We start from the raw sequence: 24254 nt of genomic DNA, 5'->3' as shown, positions 1-24254 counted from the left end.
CAGTGGTTTAAAACAGCCAAACCACGTTGAGGAACGGACATAATCGGTCCCATGGCTTATGGGCACATTCTGTTTTTTTTCACTCACCATAGATTCGTCCCTGCTCTTGGACGAAGTCTATCACCGTTCGCTGCGGGGTCGAATTTGTTACGCTCATGTTTGCCTATTCGGTGGTAATTGATTAATGCATACAGAGTATATAGATGAAAATTGAAATTGATTCATCACGATCACTTCGTGAAGGCAGGCGAGCTGTTTGTTGGAAGAGACCGTACAACAATACAGTGGCTGGAGGTTTTAAAGATTATCTTCTTCACAAATTACCTGTGTGAAATTCGACCACCTAGTTTTAGTAAGGAAATCGTTCCAATCGATACAAACAGTAATACCAATTGCAACATTTTCATAATACCTCGTGCATAAATTGCACACTGTGGCAGCCGAGCGCATATTAATCGATTGGAATATTAATCGTGGTTGGTCTCTAGGCTACAACGTGCAACCAGGCACTACCAACAGTAAAAACATGTCCGGCGAATGATTGGCTAGTCAAACAAATTGTTACAGATCATATCAATCGACTGTAATCAATGATTGCATTTGATTAAGTATGTTGCTACTTTTCTGAGTTATGTCTCTATCAGTGCTAGGAAAGCTGTGTAATGATGTTGCAAACTGGTTTTTAAATCGATTTACTATGTACTCGACGAACCGGGTGATAACAGACTTATTGATAGAAGCGTATATCATTGATTGCACTTTTGAAATTTACTTGACGTATATTGCAGAATTGCTAGAAAATCATTCTTTTTGGTTCGGCCGAATTCTTTTCAAATACCTGAACGAGTGCGACAAAACAATATGCCACCACGATGAAAAATTTGGTTTTATTTTTCTTTATGAGATACTCTGGTTGCGGGCAACATACTTTCCATGCCTGACGAGCTATGCTAACCTGCCCACATGAACACTGGCTACGCAGAACCGAAATGACCAGGTCACCAGTCTTGTAATGGTGCGCGTGTCAGCAGGTGTCCGTTAGTCAATGTTATCGTTCATGTCTATGCACAGTTGATTACTCCCGTTAAGGGCTGAGGCCAGTAGGTCGCGTAAAACCACGTGACTCGAAGTGCGTATTACATTTCTCTCCATGCTTTCTCGCAAATGTGGAAAATGACTCTCGATGTGGCCGGGTGGCCAAGAAAGTTTTGATATTTTCGGTTACAAGTTTGACTACATCACATAAAATCCAAGAAAGCTGCCGCTTGTTTGGCAACCTTTTTTGAGCCGATTTTATTTCTCTCTCATATTTCGTTACGTTACCAGGGAATTAAAATGGCGCCGACATAGAAATAACTTACACTTCATTTTCATCGCGACAACAACATATAGTTTTATGCACTAATCGCATCTAAATTAAATTATCTAGACATTGTCGGGGTAGATTTTTGATCCATGCTTTTGAAGGCGAGATATTCAATGAACAAGTTGAAAGACGGTGTTTTCAGTTATGCAATTCTTCCTTCAGAAAAAATACTTTCCCGACCGCTAAAGTCAAATAAACATTCTGAAATTTTCACAAAATAATCTAAACTAATTTTGTACGTGATTGTCAGTTAGGTTTTTTGATATTCGTCACCGTTTCTGATAAAATCAGATTTGAAGCGTGAAAATAGCCGTTTAAAACGTCCTAAATCACACTGGCCTCAGCCCTCAAACTTCGCGCGCGAATATTACCTGGAGTGCTAAATTACAAAACAATAACTGTTTTGTTGGGAATGCATACTGAGAAGGAAACGAAAACTATTCAACAAACACCGAATTCACCTGATTTCGTTCTCTGCGACATTTTCCTATGCAGTCGACTCAAGAGAACCGCTCCGTGGAACGCCTTTCAGTACCTGAGATGAGATTATGGAAAAATCGCAGATGGCCACACTGAAAACTGAATATAAAAAATGTTCCGAGGATTGGATCAAGCGCTGGCATAAGTTGTTGCAGTCGATGGGACAATATCGATTTTTATGAATCATCTTGTATTTTTAATTTTCTGAATAAATTCCGGGAACTTTTTGATCAAGATAGTAAGGATTTCAAACCGAACACCAAGTAATGGAGTCTGGCTTCTGGTCGTTTAGTGCATCCTAGTCAGAAAATTCATTGAACCCACAAAGAATCACAAAACAGTCGATCTGGGTATGGCCTGATTGAGTTCAACTTCTTATCCTGATAAGAAATGTAAATAGACTGCCACCCCCATCGATCAGTTGGGGGTACGCAGCTTAATATCCGAAGCCCAAGGAATTCCGTTATGATGAATAATTTCGAAAATATTTTCCCTCTTGCAAAGTGTTTTATTTCTCATTGTTAGAAGTCTATTACAGTTTTCGTTTTAGAACCTACACGCGGGCGACTCTGACTCCTAGTAAAACGAACACGTGGTACGCGCCCTAAACTACACGTCATATAAAAAACAAAAGAATAAACAAACTCGCATGGATGCGTGGTGCGACCCGAGAAGATTTTCAGAGCGAAACTACGCGATTGGAGTCCGATCTAGAGCGACCCCAGGTTGCTAAAACAAACTCATCAAAAGTTGTTTTGGCGACTCTGGGCTGCTCTGATCAATAAACGAAAACGGTATAAAGTATCTGATGTTTTCTAATCGCAATTTTGAGATGCGAGTTTTCCATGTTTTCGAGATCGAAGCAATCATTGTTCAGCTGGCCTCATTATTCAATTTTCTTAGTTAGTTTGTGAGTCAGTAAATTGTTATTTGGTTTTGTTTTCAAACAAGATTTAGATTACTCAAGTTTTCTTAAAGTGTTTGTTTTGTTTGACAAGCATTGAAAGCATTCATACTATTGTATAAGCAAGTAGATGGCACGAAGGCTTCTGGTTGTAAATTTTTTCGTGCCATCACAAAACATCGCAACAATTCGGTTTAATTGAAAACTTATTTACATAAAAATATTATTACGCGGAATTGTTATATCCGTATGCTCTAACTTCACGTATGATTTCACATATTGAGTTCAGCATAGTGTCCTCAGTAACCAGCCTGGGTATCTGCAACAGGGCTAGTACCATTCATTCAAAAGCACACATAACTTGTGCGCTTTTGAATGAATGGCATTAGCCGTGTTTGCAGACACTCGATAAACTAACCTGGTAAACTTGATGGTCAATTGCACTTATGGTTATGAAGATTTTGCTCTTCCAACCGCAACTATACATAGCTTGCCAAACAATGTACTTTCAATGAATCTTCGAAATGTTTTAAGCCTTGAAATGATTGTCGACCTTGCCACGTTGTAATGCTATATAAAAAATCAGGAAGCTGCTCGAAGTCATTTGTATTATCATTTATCACCACGCAGTCAAGTCACACTCACGCTCTTATTCTTGATCTGATTTTCTACTTTTCGCTCTTGTTTGAGGTGGTATGTATGTGTGCATGTATCAAAAATGTGCACTTGATTTTCTCAGAAATGGTCGGACCGATTTTCACATAAATTAGGTTCGAATGCAAGGTTTCTCGGTCTCATAGCCTGCTATTGAATTTCACCCGGATCGAGCGGCCAGTTCGAGAGTAACGTAACGGTTTTATAGTCTCATAGACTGCTATTGACTTTTGTTAGGGTGCGATTATACCGTTATATAGAGCGAAAATGTAAATTGGAAGGTAATGCTATATATGCTCAACCAAATTTCAAAGTTTTTTGAATAATCCCTTTATGAAAACATGAGTTATATGTTATATGGCATCATCACACCGCTAGGGGGATTAGAACAGGTTTTATTAACTTGAATGACTTATATTCAGTCACTTTTTTACCATTTTGAATTGTAAAACGGAATTTGAACATTTTGTATAGAAAAGTCTGTGTTTCGCTTAATCAACTTAAGAAGGTCAGCTAATATGATGGTCGGTTTTAAGTCTATTTAGATATTTTTCGAAAAACCGAGTCATTCCATTCACTCGTAAACCTCTAGTGTGGACAACAACAGAGTAGAATTACTTACGAAAATAAAGTGTTTTTTAAAACAATAAATCCATATGCACCTCAAGCTTAGACTCAATTAATAGTGTTATGATCCCAAGGGTGGATTTCAAATTTTATCTGAATCTATTGTTTAAAGTGACGATACAAAGAGCATAAAATACTTCGAAACAATGCTAAAACTATTCCAATTTGAGGATATTGTCAGTTGATGATTCAACAAACCCATTTTGGCTAGTTTACTAGTTCCAAGTTTCCGGTCCCGAAAGTACCAAAAGTCAAAAACTTTAGAAAGGATCTTTCATAAACAGGTTTTTTGAATCCTGAATAGTGGGCAGATCTTATTGAATTATCGTTAAACCCTTGTTATTGATTATTGTCGGAAGACTGTCCTCGAAAATAATTGGCACACTTCCCAGAAAAATTAATGAAATTTACAAGACATATAAAACAATACTAATATGAAACGTATATCAAGTGAATCGAAAATTCGTTTGAAAACCATCATCGATGTGAAACTAAATTGGAATGTATTGGTTTTTCTATTATTAAAATTCCATTTTCAGATTACCACATCTTTTTGCTTCCAAAGTATGTCGAAAAATTAAAAAAAAGTGGAGTAACTTTATGTTGAGTTTCCTGCACCAAATTTGTGCATGAAAAGAGATGTAAATTTATTAAACATGCATCGAATATCCATAGCCCCGAACAATAAACTGTGTGTTAATGTATCAAATGAAGACGGGCTCATCATTGCCCAAAACCTTGCGAGTGAATCCCATAAAGTAATTAAGTAAGAGGTCAACAAAAAGATCCTATATAAACAGAATATTTCGGAACAATTAAATGGATAATTGCAATTTAGTGTAGATAACCCCGCGTAAGTACTTCGGAATGCAAAAACCGGATGAAAACGTTGAGAGCAAAATTCGAACACGGACTTAAAAACGTTATTTTTAGTAAAAACCGGATAAAAAAAACTTTTATTGCAATCACCGGATAAAAATTTGGCTAGTCCTTCAGGACCAAATGTTTTATCCGGTTTTTGCATTCAAAGTTGTTTTGTCGACTGCCGCTGTGGAGTGCAGCATGGATCTGACCTCCCGTAATAAACAAGCAAACCGTGCTTCATCTGCAACGGCAGTCGGCAAAAAATCTTGGAATGCAAGAACTGGATAAAAATATTTGTTTGGAGAGAACCGGCAAAGTTTTCATTCGGTTTTTGAATTTAATGGTTTTTGTTCGGTTCTTGCAAAAGAGATGTTTTTAAACGATTTTTGGATGGTCACATCTGAATCGGTTTTGCACTTTATAATTTTGTCCGGTTTTCGCATTCATAAATATGGCTTTCTATGGTTTCGAAATTTTCTTTTGGAGTAACAAAATGGCTCGCATTGCTTCAATCTCAGTATGCTGATCAATATCGATCTTTTGAGAATGAAAAGGTAATGGTAATCCGATGTTACCGAAAGACTATCTGCATTTTCACGGGTAATACGGGATGGAGAAGTATGATAATCAATTGACCTTTTGAGTGATAATGTGTTTGTTGACCTGGATAGTTAGCTACTATAATGTTTCTTCGGGTATCAAGAATTAAAATAAAATCGTACTCAGTTTGCTCGAAATATCTTTTTTTGCCACGAAAAAAGAAAAAGAAAAACATAGCACGAACCAAAATTTGTTACTAAAAAAATTCTAAATTAACAGTTTTATTTACAAGAAATCTCCACCGCTGTACCATCTACACATATGAGTGTTTTTGACGAGGAACGATGAACTGGTTTTGTAAGTCCTTTGAAAATAAAAATTTGTTTTTATTGTGTATCGTCTAACTTTTGAATACAGATTCACCTCCCAAGAATCAATAGCGTTGAAACGTGGGGTGTTAACACAAAAATATTTGTTTTAATGCACTCTTGACTAAAAAGTCGATCATCACCATAATACAATCCATAAAAAGAAAAAAAACTATGACCAGGAAAATGGTTTTGAGCGGTAGAAATGTAAATTGAACCATTTATGTAATCGTAACAGTAAAAATTCAAGCGAATACAAATAACTCTCTTCGAGGTATCGATCGAAATTATATACCGAGTTATATTTGAAGGAAGTGAAATCTCAATTTGGTGGAACCGGCTTTCAGATATTACCTGTTAATACGATATTTCGAACCGAAGTTAAAATCGTCGTCAGAGAGTCGCCAAACCAAGAGTGCAATAAAACGTGTATTTTTATGCAAAAATTAAAAACAAAATCGGAGCTCCCTGGGCGGCCGAAACATAATCAACGAAATTAGCTGGTGGTTCTTTCAATCCTTAGCTGAACTGTTATTTTCCCAGGCAACGGACCGCGCTTTCACACTACGATAGCGATCCCAAAACGAACCCACATCCTGGCAAGGCAAATATTTGTGATTTTCGGTCTATTTTTGTCTAATAAAGCTATCGTTTTATCATCACCGGAGACACCTTAATTGAATATTCGACTGTTAATTAATTCACTCCCGAGCTGTTGACTGACTGACTGACTGCTGCTGGAGAGTGTCGCCAGTCGTTTTGTTTTTCTCGCATCGAACTCTCCTCATTAAAGTCTTCCCAGGCTTGAAAGACACGCAGAAGGGCTATAAAAGTTGAAAATCAAGAATTCTTAACATTTCTCATATCTCTGAGCGTCACCGGCGAAAGAGACCACCAAGCGACAGTGTCTTACCGACCCTCCAGGAGCAGTACCTCGCTTCCCGGATCAGTTCACCCTGGCACAGCAGATAATAAATAAATTGTCCAATCAACACCAGCTCCGCGAGGCTCCAAAGTTGGCCCCCAGCACACCATTGCTCATCTTGTCGCGAACCGGGCATGGAGAGGAAATGCGATGTTCACAGACACCATCGATTGAAGCCATCCATGAGTAGATTATCCCCGCCGCCTCATTCTGGCCACCGAGAACCCGTCTCTTACATGGTCTCCTGTGTCGAGCTTTGTTTTTAATATTGATTTTATTTATATTTTTATCCGTTTGCTTTTATACCAATAAAAGCCATATATTAAACCCACCGGCTACCTCATATAAAATTGTTATGATCGTGGATGCAAATGAGCATGTCTCCATCTCCTTCCGTTGCTGTTTTACAGAGTAACACGCGACGGGAACGAAAGGCTGGGTAGAGGCGGCAATACGAGATATACATTTTCAAAGAATTGTACCGAAATGACGACCGAAATGAATTTTATAATTATCTCTACCTCGAAAAGCCCTGGGACCAGGAAAGTAGCTGTCCACGAAATTAACTACGCTTTTATAACTTTAGAACTCATTTACGATGCCGATAAGGATGGGGAAACTCATTGAAAGTGGTATTACGCCGATTTTACCTTACAAGCTATTGCGGGTCCGTTCATGTGTTGCTTCGTTGGTTAATCGATTTCGGAAATGATGGTAAAACTTTTGATTTGATTCCAATCGATCGCAAACTACCCACGACTAAAATTTGTCAAATTCTTCAAATCTAGTTTCGAGTTCACATAATGAAATGTTACAAAACATATTGGGGGATGATCACGAATCAGGAGATATTTACGAAAATCAGGTTTATATTCGATTCTTTCAACCTATATTTGTGAAATTGATGAACTCTTAATCATACAATTTGCTCGAAATTCAGTTTCTTGTTATCAGTTCTTCCATTTTATTTCATTGAAAAGGTTTGCTTAAAAAAATCACAACGCAGATAAATCTTATTGTAGTAACCCCTAAGTCAAGTGTGGTAAATGAAAAGTTGTTTATCCCTTTCTCGAATGTTACTTTTCATGAATGAATTCTTTCATGTGAGGAGAGTAAGTAGTTCGAAACGAAATCGGTTGAAGTAAGACAACCAACACGGCAAATAGAAAAAGGTAAACAAATGGAGGGCTTTGGGAGAATCAACTTCTGAATGAAATCGGTTAAATGAAACAGAATACAGTGAAACCAGCCGTTGGTTTTAGCAACGACGCCGGGTTGTTCGTTTGGTTCGCTGACTTGAAACATTTCAAATGGCGGCGAATGGCAAGCAGCAAAACGACGCGCTGTTAGTGCTCATTAATTCAATTATTTGATTAATTAGATTCATTCGTTTTTATTGCCCTTTGTCTAGTTTGCTTTTAGTTAGTTGGTTTTTACTCCTGTTTAACTGTTCCGATCTCTCTTATTAGATAGTGGAGATCTCACTACCGGCTCTTTCATACAGGTATCGACTGAGAAGTGAGTGAGTAAGTAATGAATGGAGTATTGGCATAAACCGGGTAGTTGCATAGGAGCGCCAACTAACCCTGGAATGGTGGATTTGATCGGTATAGTTGTGACTTTTAAAATAAGATTTAGGAGACTTGATTCATCTTTTATTGGATTGATAGTTGAACTATTGCATATTTATTACTTAGATCTTATTAGTGTTTTGTAGCATTCCAAACAGATACAAGTAAGATTATTAAACTAGACACGTTGTGCATCTTTGACAATTATAAATTTACATTGATCTAACGATAATAAAGATTATTCTAATAATATCAAATTGTAATAATTCTGCGTGCAAAACGAATCATATGCGTTGGTTTAATCTATGGCTACGAGTTTTTGCCATTTTTAACATGACATTTTTATATTAGCTGGTAAGTTAGTATATGAGTTCCTTTTCCCCATTCCATCACACATTCGCTACCAGAAATCACAGATTTGCGGAAGTGAATGATGTCCGAATGATGTACAGAAGTGCATTGTCCATACTAATGTGACGAACGAAAACGTAAAGAAAACTAAAATCGGCTATGTCCTGAGCTGAAGTAGATCGCCCGTGGTTGCACTGTGATACTGGGGAAAGGAAGGAATGTTAGTCCGATACTAGTTGTTTATAGAGACTGTGGGTTCCACTGTATCTCCACGAGTATCACGGGATAGGAGATGTGTTAGTAGGGAGGGAACGAGATCCGGATAAGTTTTGGTAAACAATATAATCTCAACAAAAACTAATTTCCGATACGAGAGCCATACTTAGTTAGTTTTGGGTAGGTTTCGACCCAAAACTAGGTAGCGGGCCGGCCTGCATTTTTCTCCAAGAATAGATCGACCAATACCTACAAAAACTCGATGTCGTACTGCAGTTCGAATGTCTAAGGCAGTGTTGAGTTTTTTGAAAAAATATCGTCCATCTTGGCAAGTAGGGAGATTAATTTATGAAACCTTCATTGCCACATTAATATTATTTGGAGCTCGTGTGGCTATTCACACTAAATACAGTCGTGGATCGTTGAGAGGATAAGAGAAACAGATTGTGCTGTCTATGGCCCGATAATGTCCTGATACGAAAAACTTCAAATCCGTGAATCAACTTCTACAGAAGAGACGGATTACAAAAAAGTACGCATGTATCAAATGCGGTGTAGAATACAAATAAAAAGTTATCGATACTAGTATCCTACCTTCCCATGTTTATCATAATATTTTGGATGCTCAAACATAACAAAAATTTTCATTCGACAGCTGCTAGATATAAGATTTACTCCAGCAGACATTTGAGATCCCTGTAGGCATTCTGCAGAATTTCGAGCCTTTTATCTTTTTTTACTTTCATAGATCATGGACAGCCATTTATTCGACACAAACTGTCAAAAAACTATGACATTTATTCGACACAACGGCAGCAATATTTGGATTTACTAAATGTCAAACATATTCTACTGTAAAAGTTAAAAATCACACGGTATTTCACATTTTGTAAGAGCAGCCAGGAGGCTGATCACTTCTCGCATTTTTTTTGATAACGGCCAATAAGCCACCTGTCAACTTCCACTTTGGAAAGAAATTGCAGGCGAGCTATGAAAAATAAAGTATTAAATTTAACACCATACGAAAGAGAAAACTTTTCTCTGCCGTTTACTATTATGACTTACTCTCAGCGAGTGCCGAGTTATTTGAAATTTCTCTTCAAAGTGAATGTTGATGGATGGCTTAATGGCGGTTATCAAAAAAAAAAAAAACGCGTGACTTCCACTCAACACCAGGGTTGCCAATCTCCAACGTAAAGGAAACTAAAATCGGTTATGTCCTAAGTACAAAATAAAGCTGACTCCTAAATGAATTTCGACAAAATTAGGCTTATTTAAAAGCTACCATAATGGCATTCGAAGGTTCCAATTTGTTTGATAAATAATGATCTTAGGTTGATGTCAGAGTGAGCGCGGAACGCGGACCGAAGCGAAGCGATTCAATGCGATGTACTGTTTTCGCATCACATTCACTCTGACAGGTTTGCTTTGATCAAATGTAACTAGCTCACACGCGCGTCCAGACGCTTCGCGTGACGCTTTCACTCTGACAGCAACCTTAGAATGCACAATTGGGTGCATTATGCGACAGAGTAGTAGGCAGCCTTGGGCCACTACACATGAACTGAAAAAAGAGAAAAGAGAGAGAGAGAAGCCCTGAAATATGCCGTTTCGTATAAAAAACCTCAACACATAGAAAATCATAAAAAAAACTTTAGATGAGTGTATTGCGACAAGTGTAGAAACAAGAAACGTTTCAAATTGAATGTTTTACTTGCATGACATTAAACATAATAATTTACGATATCATTTCTAGTAAAAATATGAATTTTGTGAGCAAATACCGCTCAACCATTTTTTTTTTAACAAGGAACAGTATTATATAGTTTTATTTACTCAATTAATTTCAAATTCAATTATGATAGTTGTGGCCCACGGATATGCATATGCATAAATTACAAAAGGTTTGTTTTTACAAAAAAATCACAATGGAGGTAAGATGGTATACCAAAATGTCAGAGTGTGGAATTTTTAAATACCTTTTATTTACAGTTCAAAAAATTCAAGTTGTCAAGTGAAAAAATGCCCAAGGCTTCCGACTCTCCCCTAATAAAAAAATCGAGCTTTTTTTTTTAAAAAAAAGCAAAGCGTTGGTATTGCATTTCTTTTGTGGAATTTGACCTTTTGTTCCAACAGACTTCGCTACCGATTCTTAGCGTACAGAACCCTTGCATGGCAGGTGTTACGATCCTACTGACAATAAAAATCCATATCCCCTTAATGAGAACAAAATTTGAATTTTACAGGTGACTTAATCCCTCATACGATGTTATTCATAAAGACCTAATTTGTCAAATGACTGAAGATTTTATTTGTAATGACTTAATGTTAGATGAGCTTGAATTTTACTGGATTCGACTGTAACTTGCGTTCTGTTAGCCGGTGCGACTGTATAAATTTAAATGCACCTTTTACCAGCCAAGCAGATGCATGCTCCTGTGGCTCAGTCCATTAACAGATGTATTTGCGATCCAATGATTCTCGGTTCAAGTCGCGGCGGTTGCTATCAGTATTCTTTTTTTTCTTATTTCAATGAATTTCATGTCATGGAGTTTTAGACACATTATTAAATGTTCTTCGACGTAAATTTGAGTGAACTGCGACGCTCCATTTATGTGCATCTAATAAGATGTAATATCACAGGGTCTTTTTTAAGTGTGTAATTTCATCTTATGGAGTTTTAGACACATTATTAAATGTTCTTCGACGTAAATTTGAGTGAACTGCGACGCTCCATTTATGTGCATCTAATAAGATGTAAGATCACAGGGTATTTTTTAAGTGTGTAATGTATTAGTAAGAGAAAGGTCTTATCACACCACTAGATTGTCAGTGGATGCAGGTGGACCGTAGTCTCGACATAGTTCATCCATTCACGACATGGTTCATCCATTGTATTACATTGGGGTTCTTCGAAAACTTTTCCTTGTTTTCCTCGAGTGAAAACAAGTAATCATCATTCAATAAGTCGTATGACTTATGATCATGAGGAAGCTCTTTGGCAATGGATGAAACATGGATTAGTTGTATCACCATCTGAGTGAACTGTAGCTGGTGAATCAAATCGGAAGCGTTCAAAGGCACAACAGTTAGCTGGGTAGGTTACGGCTACAATATTTTGGGATGCACATGGTATAACCTACATAAACTATTTTGAGATCGGAAAAGCAATCAATAACGAATACTACATAACGTTTTTGGATTGTTTCAATGCAAAAGTCAAAGAAAAGTACACATACATCGGAAAAATCACTGTTTCACCGGAACAACGCACCGATTCACAAATTGATGACTACCATGGTTAAATTGAAGGAAATACTTTTCGAATTACTCCCGCATCCACTGTATTGCCCAGGTATGGCCCACATTGACTATTGGCTATTCGCTGTTAAAAAATATGCTTTCCTGTAAGAAATTCACTTGAAATCAAGAATGATCGGTATCGAGAAGTTTGAGAAGCGTTGGAGTGATTGTATTGCTCTTGAAGGAAATTAATTTGATGAATAAGATCGATTTTTGTCAGAAATTAGTTTTTTTTAGTTAGTCACACGATTTATTGAGTGATGTGTTTTGTTTGTTGACCATCAACTAGTATGACCTATAAATTGGAATAGTTTTGAGCAGATTTCACCCTTTGTTTGCTTCGTCACTTGCCTGGCGGTTTGTTATTTTTTAAACTCATAACTTAGTGGTTCCGGAGTTAGAAGTCAAATCCTGTCAGAGTTCAATGGCAGTTGTTGGAACCATTATGTCTTTTATTAGAAGCCACTTTTGTGAGAAATCGTTGTACTTTCCATTCGGGAGACATTTGGCTATTACTTTCAGTACCATCCAGAATCGAAAATCGGGGACAACAGTAATTATAAATGTCATCGCCCTGAAGGAAATATCGATTATACATTTTTTGAAACAATTAGCTTACTTAATATTTAGTCCGCTTTGCACAAAACAGAAACGTTTAAAAGCAGAACAACTTAGCACAATTAAATAACTTATCAATAAAATTAGAACCAGAGGCTGTGAACGAACCATGATCATTTTCATTTGTACGCGTGGTCAATCCGGCAACAGTTTTCTCAAGTAAAGTATAATCATAGGGTCTTTAAATTTAGCAATGATTCAAATGGAACGACTACGAACTGATGAGTTGAAGACGAACCGTAAAGAAAATGGCGTTCCGCTTGCTTTCGGATGCCAGATAGTAATCTGTTGACGGATGCACATTGAAATAATTATTCGTCATTGCTGCAATTTATTACATTTTTTCACCGCGAACCGTGAGCCCAGTTAGTCTTCACTAAACTCTACTAAATGAGCACCTCCATGATTGGCCAAATTATGATTGCATGACGTTTCCCCTTTCTCGGGCCGCCCATGAGATCACCAACGTAGTCTGATCGTCGATTGCTGCTACAACAACCACCACACCGCGGTGCTGCACTGTTACATTATAATCACCACCCAAGAGCTCTTAGCGCAGCTGACCAATTAACGAAAAAGGTTGCCTCTTGAGTGACTAACGATCCTTCTTCCAGTTAGCGTTCGAAAGGGGCAGTGTGGAGGAAAATCGTGAGGGCCGAGCCAGGTAATCTTAAAACGACTAAATTATTAACCACCGAAAGCAGCATCCCGACGACCTTCCAGAAGAAATTGAGTTTCGGCATCACGGTGTGCTCTCACCCCTGGTGACTCTGGCGTGGAAGAGGAACGTGTCCCACCCAATGAGTTGCCTCGAATTTGGCTCGCTTTTACGACTAAAGGAAGTTTCAAATGAGTTGAAAAACGAAAGAAATTAACAAGATAATATTCGAACCTCAACCAGCTCCGGTTGATTGTATTGGTGCAGTAGGAACAGGAAAGCGTTGGCCCCGGTAGACCTGAAGCTTTCCGACGAAAAAGTAGATGATGTTTATATAACCGTTGCCTCTTAGACTGTGGATTGGACCTGATAGCTTGATTAAGTTGTGCGTAATATCGTACACTGAACGAAAGTATGAAAAAGGATGCGAAATGATTCGCTATGAATTCAGAGTATCGAATAGGCAGCGTTTTAAATTGAGATCAAACGGTACTTTATTTTACGATGCGTTTGAAAGACACACTTCCAGGAAACTGTAAATGTGGTCTGCTAACCCCTCTCTCCCTGCAACTTTATTCGGCAGGTTGATCGTAAAACTCACTTTCGTTGATCATAAAACTGGAAATAATGATCATTGGAACGCGACACGCACCATTTGTCCCTGACCTTCTCGCCCATCGTAATCTGAAAGTACTTTCAAAGCAACAATTCTAGATGAGCGATCGACAAACGAGTATAAAGTAGACGAAGCTTAAAATTATCATACAGCGCAGGCCGAATGTGTAATTTTATTGAGCATGTTCTATCGCTACTCTCTTGGTTTGATCCGCTTGTTCCACGAATCAATTAATTAGAACCCAATTCCGGTACCCACAGAGTATGGTTTAGGACGAGTATAGAGAGAGAGAGAGTGAGAGAGAGAGCAAGGGGCGTAGGAATGTTAAACTGAAACAAATGACTCGGGGTAACCAGAATTTAGCTAATGACGTGTGGACACTACTGCGGATTTCCAAACTAATCGAGATGGAAAAATTAACTCTTGCGTTATTTATAGACCTGGTGTGTGGCCTGCATCCAACGATGCTTAATTATGCATTCGTACTGGGCGACACAGATGCATATTGGGGATCTTTGGTCTTTGGTTTTCATACTCTGATCTAAACGCTGCTTTTTTCACAGGCACCAATCTTGCATCGGTTGTATAATGAAAGTGCATCTTTATTGAATATCGTTTCGGTGTTTCTGGGTGAAAAACGGAGCACAATTTCTGCAGTGCATGGCTTAATTAGTGACCTTATTTCTGTGGCTATTGAGTGTATGAAATGTTGGAAGCAATTATTCAGGTAACTACAAAGCATTGCTGTTACTATTTACAGTAAAATAAACTAGTAGAAGTGTTACAAATAGTCGTTGCATTTTTGAAACATAGCTGTTGCAAATAAGTCTTAGCATAATAGTTGCTAACACATTTAATGATTTTATGTCATATTTTTTATCAAATGCAGATCTAAAGTAGCGCTGGTATGACCAAAATACCTAATACTGTAACAAAGGGTTTTGAAGAAATCGACTTTCTTGGACTTGATGTTGAGATGCCCAAAAATGAAAAAAATAAAATTATGCCAAATGCCTTAGAATTGTCTGTAACATTACGATCTAGTGTCATCTTTTTTTTATGAAAAAAATTGACTCTTGGATTGTTTTAGTCTTTGAATTACATGAAACGTTAAAATTTTGCGCAATCTTGAAATGTTTTTGTTTGAAAATCTTGACTCTGGGACTGAAATTTTTGTTGTTGACTTAGAAGTACATGAAATCTTTTCTAGATAACATTAGATCTCTACGTTTCATAAAAATCTAAGACATTTGGCAAATACATTTTTTTCGATTTCAGACATCACAAAATTTTTCCAAGTCTCAGAGTCGAGATTTATCAATCTCAACGTTTCATGCAATTCTAAGACTTCTGGCATAGAAAAATCGGCACCACTTACTCATATCCGATTTAGCTCAAATTTTGATAGGGAGTTTTTTTGACGTGCTAAGTAAGTCGATGCATTTCACGCACTCAACTGGAGTTCGATTCCCAAACCCGAACTTAGGATCAGAAAGTTTTTCTGGCTAACCGTAACGTTAGAACCTCTATCATAGAAACTAAACAAAATATCTAAATATCTCGAGAACGGCTACTTCTTGGGAAAATGTGTGCGAGTTTATTCCTATCGATCTTCAAAATCGTATTCTAGTGTTTAAAATACTCTTTTTTAGTTCGGAAAAAAAAATCTGCAACAATTTGAATTTAACAAAACATATTCCTCTTATTTTTTAAATATCACATTAGGTATTTCGTCATTTATTATATAATCTATTCAAGAATATTATTTGAACCAAACGATTGACTGCTATTAATTATAAAATAGCTGTAATTTTTTACATTTTGTTGATAATTTCATAAACTATTTCGGGTTTGAAGCTCGACTAGCCTTTCGAAGTTTTTAATAACCAGGGGATTCAGTACCTCACATCTTATTAACAGTCGTAATGAAAGCTCCCAAAAGCGATCTTTCAATGGTAAAACTCCCGCCAGAACTTCAAGACTCATTGTATGTGTCAAATGCATGCAGCCTAAGGCAATTTGCAAACAACGGTACTGATTTCGCTCTAATTTTATAATATGGGAGTTTGCAGCGGAACGAAAGCAAACGCATCCATATTCCATCACTGAAAGTACCAGACAAAGATACAATTTTATTAGATCCTCCGGATGAGCACCCCACCAAGATCCTTTCGAGCCGGATATCGGATTTGCCATTAATTTAGATACTCCTAGAACCGGAAAGAAAGTACTGGTATAGCCACAGTTTGTATGGCCATCAACTAAAAAGATCAAGACATTAGAACTGTTTTGAGCTAAGTTCTGAAGATCTTTCCTATTTTGCATCATTACTTTGAACGACGGTTTGAAACTTTCAATTCTCATTGCCCTGAATTTCTAGAATCGGAAGTAGGATTTCCATGAAATTAAACAAAACTTCATGGGAAATTAAGACCTCTCATTGGAATCGTGAAAATCGGTCAGTCAACTCGGAAAAATCGATGTAAGTACCGTTTTGGAGTTTTCCCTGTAATTCCAGAACAAGAAGTTAGATACGGATGTATATCAATAACTGGGCCATAAGAGCCTATATGTTCTTTCAATTGAATCAGAGTTTGTTATAATCGGTTAGGTCATCTCAGTGAAAAATAAATACACATTTTTGCAATTTTTTTGCACATGTTATTCCAGAGCCGTAAGCCGGATTTAAATATAATTCAATAGCCAGGCTTTTCTTTCGAGTATAAGTTTGAGAAAATTGATCATTTATTCTCCGTGAAAATCAAGTGCGCATTTACGTCACACACAGATTCTTTCTGATCTTTACGAACAGAGTCGAATGTTGTATGACACTCTATTAAAATGTCAGTTTTCAGAGTGATTGCATGATGTTTCTACATGAAAAAGCAAAGAAAAAGATGCGATTTAATACTTTCACTTTTTCGATTATTTGAAGACAAACACGAGAAAAGGTCCTAAGTGCAAATGACAGTTTCTCTTTGTTTACTTTCTCTTTCGAGTATTACGGTCCAATCAGCAATCTTTCCATCTAACTCTTCACATAGGATTATATCAAAATCCATCAACTTTCGATATGCACTGTAGAATTTGTTGGAAATTACTGGAATTTGCCGTAATAATTGAAAGAGAAAGTAAACCAAGAGAAACTGTCACTTGCACTTGGGACCTTTTCTAATGTTCATCGAGATTTTTTCAATTTCTTAAAAATGTTCAACATTCTCAGTGCATAATTTGTAATAGTGCCTAAATTTGTTTACACCTTTTTCTTAACTATATTTTTGTTCATTGAAAGCTAAGCTTTTGTGGAATTTGACCTTTATATTTCATAGATTTCGCAGCGGATTCATATCGTACAGAATCATTGCATGGCTAGTATACGTACGATCCTACTGACTAGCGACTAGCGTCTTATGCATTGAACCGACAACCTGGGCTGTTTTGCTCCATGAATAGTTTTCGAATTACAGTGATTTGAAAAAAGTATATGCAAAAAGTGTCGGAGTAAGTTGATTTTTATTTTACCATTAATTTTTACTTTTCGCATTTAAACTAATAGTCCTAAAGTTTAATATATAAAAAATGAAGAACGCGTCAAATATGATTGAATATAATTACTTTCACTGGAGAATCAGATTACCGGATTACCCCTGAGGATGACCATTACGTTCAAATGTCATTCAGGTTTGAAAAAGTACATTCCATTTGGCCATATCATGCTTCATCTAAGAAACTGCAGGATGTCTCCAACAATTGCGTTGAACATAAACCGGTTCAAGCTATTTGCTCTGACTGGTGTTAGGAAGTCTCATTTCCCCTTCAAGAGAGCAAATAAAATTAATCAGGTGTCACATGTCATTAAAGTTCCTGCTTCAAGCATCAACGTTAGTCTTTTCTGAAGAAAAAAAAGTCTTGCTAATTAAATGTTTTCACTTGTAGCTCCCCTGGTATTTAGCACCAAATGGAGTGCGTCGGTTGTCGTCGGCCAATGTCGATTGGTACGATGGTGATCTACCGCATCGTTCGAACGATCGGTTTTCCCGCTGTGCGACCCATAGGCTGATGTTGTCCGGTTCCATTTGAAGCACCTGTTCAGGCTTCTAAGGGGGGTCCGTGGGTTGTCTTGGTCATCGCATGCATCAGCATTATTATCGGTTCATTTGGTGCGAATGAAACAGCTAATTAAAATTCAATTAAACATTAGCTGTAATCAGACTCTCATCGATCTCCTCTTCTTACGACAGGTAAAGTAAGAATAATTTTTAAGGAATTATTCGTTGGCCAAATGAAGAGTTACGAGGTTAGCTTATGCTTCAGTCACCTTTTCGACCAGTCGATTTTTGTCTCGCCACCTTCATAGACATATTGGTTGCAATCTTTTTGATAATTCTTGTCATTGTGAGGGTCGCGATTCGTCAAGGTCTTATCGTTTTTGCATCGTAAAAAAGAATAATATTATTCTATGTTTACGTTAAACGCTACAAGGCTGTATCTATGTGTTCTCGCCCCCGATGACCAATAATATCTCTGTCGCGAAATGCATGAAAATGACGCAGAAGTTTGTAACCAAGTGGGTGAATCGATATTCGGAAGTCAGAAATGTTTATGATCGTGGGCGTATTAAGAAAGTGCCCGATAATGTGAAAAAAATTATCCTTGTGCTGTTTTCCAAAAATCCTTTTAACTATTTAATCGAAAGAGAAAATAAACAAAATGAAACTTGTCATTTAATGAATTGTGCATATTTTTTGCTATGTAGACTAAGTAAAACTTCCATCTAAAATGCATCTATTTTTTGTGTCAGTTTGACGTATCAGTAAACAGCGAAAAATCTTGAGAATACAGTTCGATGTGAAAGTTGATAAAATATACTTAGAACTCGAATTCTATTTTATTGGAACTAACAACAGCTGACAATAATTTAATACTAAATACTTTGCAGAAAAAAAGTTCTAAGCATAAAGTGACAAATCTTTTTCCTGGATGCAAACATGTTTTCGCTATTACTTCCGATCAAATCAACATCCTACCGCTTTCGAAAATCTCGATCTTCGAACGATGGGTGGCAAAAAATTCCCAACAATCACCCTAAACGGTCATCAGACAAAGATTAGAAGCTTTAATTTTCGCTCCTCTTTTGTTTTCGCTCCTTCCACAATGGTTTGGGGGTCGTAAGATTTTATATCCAAATTAATTTACGATCGATAAACGGAACCTTGGCATAGACCCCGCTCTTCAGGTCTTTATTACTCAAGCATTCAACAATGATGACCACCGTCACCAGCGATTGGTGCTGGGATTAATTCCTGTGCAGGGAGCTATAATAAGAAAGACATATTTTTATTGAGTCTTAGTGGAAAATCTTTGAATCATCGGGTGATTTTTCGGATAGCGTTCCATGGAAAAAGTTCGGTGACTATCGTTTCATAAAAAAATCGATGATGATCCAGCGGAAAGCGAGAAGCAATAAAATTATGATATTAAATTGTACTTTACTGTTACGTTAGGGGCTAGACCACTGAGACTCCATCAATGCCCGCGACTTCGGCGAGTTGTGTTTCTGTCGACGCTTTTTTATAGGTTTATTAAATATTTGGCTTCGGGCTTGACGGGGTTTGCACTTCAATGAAGCGGAAAGAGGTAAAAAGTGGCAACGCTGACGATTGGGAATCAGGAATACCACCCGGCGCTGACCGACCGGTTGAATAGCAGTCCTTTTCGATAATGGCGTCAGTAAGTTAAATTTATGTGACTTTTGTTGCGATCTTTGATCTTCGGCGCCTTTCACATACGTGACCGTAAAAGCGCCGAAAGGTGTACGGTGTGGGAAAAGCAATTGCGATATTAGTCGAAGGTTTGGAACTGATACGAGAGTAGTTTTTTTTTCAAAAAACTTTCTGCTTCTTTACTCTTATGTAAAAAGAGCTATTAGTAAATCTCTGAGTAATACCACAGAAGTGTGTAGAGATTTAGTTGTTAAGTAAATCTTACTTATAAATCTTTTATGAAAAGCGTGAGATATTTGGATAACCATTTGAGTAAGGTATTTCGCTTTTTGAGATACAATTTATGATAGTATTTTAATTTTAAGAAAACTTTTTCCATCTTGTGTATTCGAGTTTTCAAATATTTTAGTAGAAAAAGCATGCTCATATTTTCAACTCGCGTATCGGTTTTATGAAGAAGATATGTTGGGATTAAATTATGGATCCACTATTTTTACCAGATTTTTAAGAAATATTTTGTTTACTTTAAACTTTTACAAAGTCACTACGACCTTTGTGCGGGACTTCTATCGATGTTTCAAGTTGTGAGCACATGACATTTTTAAAGCAGCTTGAGAGTACATGACATTTCTAGTAGCTGTTCGTTAAATGCTCGTCTTCGACTTGTCAGTGCATAACAGCTCAAGCATCTATATTACTTAATTTTATTTGCTGTTATGTTATTGTTAAAATCAAAAACTTGCTTGAAATTAAGTAAATCTTCGATAGATCTAGCTGCTGAAATAAGAATAAATGAGACAAGATCGCAAGGTGGGCCCACTTTAAGGGGGGGGGGGACGCTTCTTAGAAATCATGATTTGCAATCATGCATAGTTATAATAGTCCCAGGTTGGCGGTTTAATGCATAGGACGCTGGTCTTTCAAGCCAGTTGTCGTATGTTCGAGCCCCAACCTAGAAGGATTCTTAGTGTCAGTATGATCCATAGTACTAGCCATGAAATGATTCTGTACACCAAGAATCGGGTGCGAAGTCTGTTGAAATAGAAAGGCCAAAGTCCAGAAAAGGAATGTAATGCCAAGACTTTGCTATAGTTATAATAGATGTTGCTCTAAATCCCAACGTTTCTGTTTGATTTTTTTTAATTTTAGAATTTTTGGTGGTTGTTTACAATCAAAACTACGAATTTTTACGAAAAAAAATGCCATTTTGTAGCTGTAAAATCTCCAGAAAGTAACGAGCAACAAAACGGAATACATTGGGGTCTAGTCTTTTACATGTAAAATGATGTGCAAAATTAAAAAAAATATGATGCTGTTTTTGAATGACGATGGAAACTGTGTTCGTCAAAAACGCGTTTAATGTTTATTGTTCCTAAAATCAACGGAAACAGTTTTTTTTCAAGACTAATCTTTAGGTTTAGACTAGGTCTGATATTTTCGAAAAATCAAAAAAAATTTTTTGTCGTAATAAAACATTGAAAAAATGTTTTGTTAGAATTTCAAGTCAATCGAAGCAGAACCCTTGGGCCTGTGCGCTAAGCTCTTGCATCTTCGCAGTACGAAACATTCTTAAAATATTTTACTACAAGAAAGTAACACATGGATCAATAAGTCCCAAGACTAACAATAGAAACAACATTTTTTTTTGCAAAATTTCTTTTTATTCATCAACATAATCACCTTTTAGGGTGATACAATAGTTCCAACGTTTTTCCAATTTTTCAATACCATGTTTATAAAAAATATTATCTTTCGCTTCAAAATAAGCTTCAGTTTCAGCGATGACCTCCTCATTTGAGTCAAATCTTTTTCCCTGAAGCATTTTTTTAAGATCAGCAAAGAGCCAGTAGTCACTGGGGGCTAAATCTGGCGAGTATGAGGGGTGGGAAAGCAGATCAAAGCCCAATTCGTTCAATTTCGCCATTGTTTTTATCAACTTGTGGCAGGGTGCATTTTGTTCCATCGAAAGCAATCGCGGCACCCACTTGGAAAAAACCTTTCTCATGCTCAATTTTTCATGAAGGATAGTAAATACACTTCCATATGATATCTGTGTCATCTCAGCAATCTCACGGAGCTTCACTTTACGATCTTTCATTATAATTTTTGTCACTTCACTCACATTTTCCGGTCTAACGGCTTCCACAGGTTTACCCGAGCGATCCGCGTCATTTGTGTCGGTACGACCACGTTTAAACTCGGCGAACCACCGACAAGTCGTTGCTTTTGATGAACAAGAGTCCGGATAACATTTTTCAATCCATTGTTTCGCTTGCACGGTGTTTTTACCCATTAAAAAACAATGTTTTATCAAAACACGAAACTCGTTTTTTTTTTCATTTTTTAAACAAACTACAAAACGACTTTACTCCAACCTCGATAACTCAGCTGTTTCTGGTCGGATCGACTTAAAATTTTGACCCGTTTCAAGCAAAGGTTAATACTCTAGAAAGACGTGGTTACTAGTTTACTCCGAGCGCCATCTCTGCTTTAGTCTCGGGACTTATTGATCCATGTGTTACAAACAAAAATAAATGATTTCTCGATAGTCTGTTTTTGAAATAAATTGGTTCTTCTGTTAATATTTAGGATTATAAGCCAAAATATACATCATACATAAAACATTTAGCGATCTCTCCTACTCTGCAAAAACCGAAGTTGATTGAAAAACTTGTCCAAAAACATCTCGAATGAGCCAGAGATAAGATGATCCGTGATTAGGGCAATGCTATCATTACCGATGATTCTACTTTTTAGGTCTGGTTCACATCCACCAACGAATTGCTCCAAAGAAGCGTTAAAAATTTAGTGAAAACCCACATTTGGGGATGTTTCTCAGAGAAAAGTATTTGGGAAGTTGAACAAGTTCACGGACAACCTGAAAGCGAATCTCATTTATGAGAAAGATTTGTGTCCGATCCGGAATATCCAAGCAAGGTCTGCCGCTTGTGAGAGGAACAAAATATCGTCGCGATTTTGCCTCATCGTCATTTTTGCATCTCTTAGATCAGTGATTCCCAAACTCAATCTACCACTGCGGCAGCGAACCGAAATGTATTAAGCGCTACCGTGTGTTGCCACGCACTGGGGGTCGATATCGACCCCTTTGGGAATGACTGTCTTAGATGAATCAAATGATAAGGATCAAAAGATGTATTCTCGCGCAGTAAGGTATATAAACCCTTAATATGCACAGAACACAACCCGACATGAGTGACAAAGGGTTTGAAAGTGCGTGAAAGAAGTATCCAACTAAAACTAAGCTCATTAATAGATAAATAAAGCAAGTACACTAAATATCTTCGAAATCCGGGATATTCAATCAAATTAAAGTCTATTTCAATATTAAAAACGCAAGCGTAGAGTTGATGGCTATTGATATTACTCTGGTGACAATAATATGACGAAATTTCATTTATTAGCGGTTCGCGAAAAAATATCATTCGGACTGCAAGGAATACCCACTTGGTATTTGAAGATGAAAAAGAACATTGCCAACAACAAAAACTATTATTTTGTTAAATCTTTCGTTTTGTTACGCACATATCTTTAATTCAAACGCGGGTTACAATAATGTTCAACATTACGCTGGACGCACATTCTTTGTTTATTAATATCCCAATAGGTGGATCGATTATTTAGAATACACTTGGTTATGATATAGACAAAAGGTAAAAAATCATTAAATGATATGGAATATATTTTGACAGTCGGCTGTCTGAAGTATTACGAGTTCCGAATATTGATCGCCACGTGCTTAGAAACTTCCTGTTGAGAACGTATTGTTTACCAAGACAACATATCCAAATCATATCTAATCCGTAATAATACATTTCCTCTACTGTGATACTAGTAAAGAAGCTGTAGCAACAATTCTAGAAATCTAGAAACAATTACTATCGTACTAACATTCCTTCCATAAAAATGTTTTCAGATGGGATGTTTTCTTTTGAAGTTCATTTTTTTGTTTTATGAATGAAACTAAGCTTTGATAAATTATCTCCTTTCCTCAACCCTAGCTTTTGTGATAATTATTTCATACAATAGCAACGCAAAATCTTTTCTACTTTAGATTACTGATGACTCGGTAATTCATGATTCAATCCTGATCTCTTTTTACCGAACTAACATGAAAATTGTTGCTGACGAATTAGGCAATAATTTACAGTTAACAAATTTAGGATTGCTGAGAATGTTAGTAATTATTCATTTTGCCAAGACGATTCCCGAGCACTGCAATAATATTTAAGTGTGTAAGAGCAGTCTTCTTTGGATCAGCATCAGTATTAACTATTATCAAATGCGGTGATTATGTAACTGAAAATATTGAGATTAAAGTCTACATGAATCCAGACTTTGAATTAGTTAGATGTCATATTTCACTAGCAACATTCGATAAATCTGTATCCTGACAAAATACTATCAGGCACTACCAGCGAAGGCTCCACTCAATTCATTCGGGGGCAAATT

General features: G+C 36.9%; 1 protein-coding gene across 4 annotated transcripts in view; it reads right to left on the bottom strand.

Annotated features, from left to right (window-relative positions):
* The window catches only part of LOC131439017 (optomotor-blind protein), a 277035-nt gene that overhangs the window by 42245 nt on the left and 210536 nt on the right, over nt 1-24254 (bottom strand). The window lies entirely within an intron of this gene.

The sequence above is a fragment of the Malaya genurostris genome, chromosome 3, assembly GCF_030247185.1.
Source record: "Malaya genurostris strain Urasoe2022 chromosome 3, Malgen_1.1, whole genome shotgun sequence".
NCBI classification, from domain to species: domain Eukaryota; kingdom Metazoa; phylum Arthropoda; class Insecta; order Diptera; family Culicidae; genus Malaya; species Malaya genurostris.
Note: the sequence above shows the minus strand (reverse complement) of the source record. Positions and strands in the feature narration are given on the sequence as shown.